The following is a 5,840-nucleotide window of genomic DNA, read 5'->3' as shown; positions in this document are numbered from 1 at the left end:
AAAGGGCGGCTGTGGCCGTTAAAATCCATGTCGCGCAGTCCTTTTTTTGTTTAGTTTTAACGGAAGCACAAAAATTGACGAACCCATCAGTCATGACAGATGACACTTTGATACACATTTATACTCTGTAATCATTTTATTGGGATTGACATAGAAGTGAAATGGAAAATACACACAGAGGACGCCGACTACTGATATTAAGCTGATGTTCTGGGAACACTGGTGTCTAAGCAAGCAAAACATGCAGATCGGGTATTCTCAACTCCTCCTACTATCAGACTAAGCGTGGAAGAGGAGTTAATCAGCACAGAGACATATGACAAGAGGCTACAGCTCCACACACAATCACCTGTGATAATGTTCAGAATCTAGCTGTATTGGTAATGCTGAACTCCAGGCAAATATCAATGGCACAAATGAATGCAGCTCCGTATTTATGCCTACATCATGAAATGTATTTGTTTTTAATGCAAGCACCTGAATGTGATGAGTCTCTTGCAGTTTACCATACAGTCTGTACAGCAGAGCTCAGAGAGGGTAAGGGTTAAGCAGCCCGAGCCAATCAGGTGAGCTGAAGTGCAAGACACATACTGATAGAAGGGAAGATCATTGTGACAGAGACATGAATTTATTGAAGTGCTGCTTACACTTTCACTGTCCAGTCACAGGGTGAGGGTGGTAAGGATACCCTCAGGGCCGGATTTACTCTCCTTGCCGCCCCAAGGCCAGGTTCTGAGATGCGATTTTTTTTTTTTACTGTTTCCTTATTTTATTTTTTACTTTTTTATCACTTTAATTGTTCTTATTTAATTATTTCTTCTTATTTTCTTTTCTTTTTATTTATTTAATAATTTTTTTATAAATGTAATAATTTTTTTCTTTTTTATTTATCATATTTACTTTTTATAATTGTTTTATCTTATTATTGTTTATTTTTTATAATTATTTTCTTATTTTTTAATAATTTGTTTCCTATTATTTTTTACTTTTTAATCACCTTTTTATTTTTGTATTTAATTATTTCATATTATTTTTATTTTTTTTATTTATAAAAAAATGTTTTAATCAAATGTAGGTTTTTTTTCACCTAACTTTATTGCTATCACACAGGAGAAAACAATCCACTGTGTGATAGCAATGGGAGGTGACAGGTTCTCTTTATTGAACCTGTCACCTCCAATACAGGAGTTCTAGCACAGCACTGTGCTGGAACTCCTGTGACAGGTATGAGAGGAAGAGCACAGCACAGCACAGCTCTCCCCCCTCACCAGAGGCGGCTCTTTAATTAGGCGAGTTAGGAGGTCGCCTTAGGCCTCGCACCCACGGGGGGCCTCGCGGCCTCCTAACTCGCCTAGTTTACATCAGAGGTCGGCAGGACCGGCGCGCGGGGGTCGTGAGGATAGAAAAGTTAACCTTTGTCGTTAAAGCGCTGCCCCGCCGCGACTTCACTTTCACTTTTCACCCGCTGCTGTGACTCGGCTCCTTCACCAGCCCAGCCTGTGATTCTGCAGTGCAGCCCCGGCCCCCAGCAGTAGAAGCATCGAGAGCAGGAGAGGAGAGAGCAGCCAGCCGGACCGCATGTGAGCTAGAGGACTGGGGCGGCTGCTGCATACTCACCACGGAGCTTGGGTACAGGCAGTAGGGTCACCACCTTTTCTTCAAGCAAAACCCGAACACACTTGAGCGACGCGCAGACATTTTTTGGGGAGAACGAGTCCTTGCTTATGTAAATAGAGCCCCCCATTCATATGGAAATATCACAGTTGAGACTATTTTCCGTGGGGGGCCAGTAGTCCCTATCTTAATTTTGTTGCCCCGTCTACCTGACATCTTGTGTCCGGGTTTCTGCCACCATGAAACCCGGACACAGCATTCAAAACCCGGACCGTCCTCCGGGGGAATCCTGGACAGGTGGCAACCCTAACAGGCAGCCAGAACAGGATACACAGCGAACCGGGGATCGGACACATTTTTTAAGAGTTTGAAGGTACGCCTGGAGCAATTCCTCACCTTAAAGAATTTTATGAGGAAGCGTACATTCAAATTATTGTTTTTTTTATTGTTGTTATTGTCTTTTGGAAATGCTAGTTGCTTGGCTGGCTGGTGCATTGTCTTCAGTCATTCATGAATCACTGGCCCGTAACAAGCATAGAGATATGAATCCTCAACTTTTTTAGACATTTGTCTTCTGCATGCTTGTTAGGGGTTTGTGATATCACTAATATATTAATTAGCTAGGCAGCCAGAGTACTAGCATTTTTGTAAGGGGGCTAGAAATGGAAGCCTCAGTATCTCTCCCATGGTAGGTGTACTTTAACCTTGAGGCCTCATTCACACAGCGTGAAGTCGGGCCGTACAGATCGGTGCTGCGTGCACGGCCGTATTGGGCTGTTCCCAGGAGGGACAGGTGCTGCGTGTGATTGCACGCAGCAGCCTGTTCATCTCTATGGCCGTACGCTCACCTGAGCTGCATATCCGTCTAGGTGCGGGTGTCCATAATCGGAAGCAGAGTGGATGGATCCTGTCTGCGTCCAAGCACGGACACCCGGACCCGCACGGATGTGCAGTTCGGGTGACCGTATGACAGCGTACAGCCACGTCCTCCCATAGGGAAGAATAGGCTGCTGCATACAATCACTCACAGCACCTGTGCTAGGGTTGCCACCTTTTCTTCTAGCGAAACCCGAACACTTTAGCGACGTGCAGACATTTTTTGGGGAGAACAAGTCATTGCTTATTCATATGTAAATAGTGCCGCCCATTCATATGTAAATATCACAGTTGAGACTGTTTTCAGTGGGGGGCCAGTACCCCCCCTATCTTAATTTTGATTGCCCGTCTGCCTGACATCATGTGTCCGGGTTTCTGCTGCCATGAAACCTGGACACAGTATTCAAAACCCGGACTGTCCGGGTGAATCCTGGACAGGTGGCAACCCTAACCTGTGCGTCCCAGGAACAGCCCTATACGGCCGTGCATGACGCATGGATCTGTATGGCCCAAATCCACGCTGCGTGAATGAGGCCTAAAACACCACTTAGTTCTAAGACCCTACTCACACCGGGGCGGTTCGGCCGCATGGATCCGCCGACATGAACGATCCTATACATTGCTATGGGGCCATTCATGCGACTGTGCTCCCTGCACTATTTTTTGCCGTGCTGATCAGTGCGGTTTCCATATAGCTTTCAATGGAGCCGCACTGATCAGCGCAGTTTTGGGCATTTTTTGTTGCGTTTCAGCACTGAAACACAATTAAAAACTCCCAAAACCTCCCTTTTGAGATCAGCGCAGACCATATCCAGTGCATTTCGGCGCGGTTCGTGCCTGGATCCACTGGATTGCATAATCCAAGCCACCCATGTTCTGGGGCAGGAGTGGACGTGGTGGTGCATGCACTATTTTTTGTGATTGCACCGCACCAAAACGCAGGGCAATGCTGTACCACGTGTTCCGGTGTGGACAATCACACTGTGGGCAGGAGGCGTGTCTGCTGCGATATTGAAATGAATGGTACCACCATGCCCCCTCCTGCCCTGAAATGCAGGAGGCTTGGTTTATGCAATCCAGTGCATTCCAGACATTGCTGCCCTGTGACCCTGGTCTCAATCATTGCTGTACCTTATTGCCGCTCTTCTCACTGTCTCTCCTCTCTCCTGGCTGTCTCTCCTCTTTCTCTCTCTCTGCTGGTAGTCTCTCCTTTCTCTCTCTCTCTCTCTCTCTCTCTGCTGGCATTCTCTCCTTTCTCTCTCTCTGCTGGCAGTCTCTCCTCACTCTCTCTCCTGGCTGTCTCTCCTCCCTCTCTCTCCTGGCTGTCTCTCCTCACTCTCTCTCCTGGCTGTCTCTCCTCTCTCTCTCCTGGCTGTCTCTCCTCTTCTCTCTCTCTCTCTCTCTCCCTGCTGACAGATCGTGGATCGCTGATGACAGAGGGGAAGGAGCTCTCTCTCTCTCTTCAGCATTTACTACAAATCGGAAAGTCCATATATGGTAAATGATGTCACTGGAGATCCCTGCTGATCGGATCCGATGCCCAGTGACATCATTTACCATATATGGACTTTCCGATTTGTAGTAAATGCTGAAAAGAGAGAGAGAGAGAGAGCTCCTTCCCCTCTGTCATCAGCGATCCACGATCTGTCAGCAGAGAGAGAGAGAGAGGGGGGAAGGAGCTGGCACACGGGGACGTGCAGGTATGGAGAGAGCTGCTGCGCATGTCCATATATTCTCTCAAGAATCACTGTCAGTCATCAGTGGGGAGGATCCCGTCAGATACGTCGGGATGTCTTCTCATAGCGGCGCTTAGCCCCGCCCACCAACTAAAATAAGGTTTTACAGCCTTCCTGTGCATTTTGGCTAATTACAGTAAATTACATCATTTACTTATTTAGCCTAAGGAATGCTTTCATAAAAAAAAGATAGAACCCCATAGTTCTCCTTTAAGGCTGCTTTGGCAGATGCCTGAAGATGCAGGGGGGGGGGGCCTGTATAAGCAAAAATCCTTTCTCCAGCCCTGGTCCCCTCCACTGGACGTCCTCCTATACCATCACTGATCATCACAGTTAATTTCTAATTGGTTTGCACTTTATAAATTATGGCTGTGAGTGGGCGCCTCACGTTTGAGTTTCGCCTAAGGCCTCAGAAAGTCTAGAGCCGCCTCTGCCCGTCACTGTCTACAGTCTACACGGAGCGGCAGGGTTACTTATAACCCGGCCGCTCTGCTCACTGCAGTCAGAGACTCGGCGGCGGAGGACGGAACCAGAGGAGAGAGGTAAGTGCAGGGGGGAGGGGAGGAGGCTGCACACTGTTTACATTAGATCTCGTCGACATCGCCGAGTTCACATGTAAACGAACAATCGGCCGCCTCAGTCTACATTTAGCGCGGCCTGTACAAAGCAGGACTGTATGTAGAGAGGGAAACTTCCCCACAAGGACACCGCTGCCGCCCCTCTGCGCCCTGCCGCCCCGAGGCCGGGCCTCGGTGGCCTTGTGGGGAATCCGGGCCTTGATACCTGTAAGTGAGAGTGAAACTGCAGTAGGGAAAGATCAGGTCCTTTCCCTTACCAGACCGGGCTGTGCTGTGTGACAGAGCTGTGTACATCTCAAGACTGCATAGACATAAATACAAATCCTTTGGCATGCAAAATAACTATTATGGGGTCTATTCACGAAGCTGCCGAGGGCAGCCGGGTGAATGACCGATCTGAAGTGAAGTGAGCCGAACACTGTTCGGCTATTCACTTCAGGCTGGTACGGCTAATTTCAGCCGTACATCAGCTTGCTTCGCATTGCTCAGCATTTTCGGCCGACCCGAAGTGCAGAAGGAGTTCGACTCAGCCGATCCCACATCTAGATCGGCTGAGCCGAACACCCGGCAGGCTTCACACTGCTGTTCGGGCTTGGGCAGCCAAGTGAATGACCAAACTGAAGTGAAGTGAGCCGAACACTGTTCGGCTATTCACTTCAGGCTGGTACGGCTAATTTCAGCCGTACATCAGCTTGCTTCGCATTGCTCAGCATTTTCGGCCGACCCGAAGTGCAGAAGGAGTTCGACTCAGCCGATCCCACATCTAGATCGGCTGAGCCGAACACCCGGCAGGCTTCACACTGCTGTTCGGGCTATTCTTAAAGATCCCGAACAGCAGTGAGTGAATAGCCGAATGATGCCGAGCGGCATTCAGCTCGGCTGTTCTGCTCGGTCCCTCAGAGGCACCGAGCAGAACAGAAAAACAGTGAAAAAAGTTTAAAAAAGTAAATAGCAAACGATTGTGCGGAGCTAGCAGTGACAGCTAGCTCCGCCCAATAGTTTCCTATTGTCCGGCGGCTCTGCTGCTGTAAAAAAA

This window comes from Nanorana parkeri, unplaced genomic scaffold (assembly GCF_000935625.1).
Source record: "Nanorana parkeri isolate BGI_ZX_2015 unplaced genomic scaffold, ASM93562v1 scaffold3208, whole genome shotgun sequence".
In the NCBI taxonomy this organism is placed as follows: Eukaryota; Metazoa; Chordata; class Amphibia; order Anura; family Dicroglossidae; genus Nanorana; species Nanorana parkeri.
Note: the sequence above shows the minus strand (reverse complement) of the source record.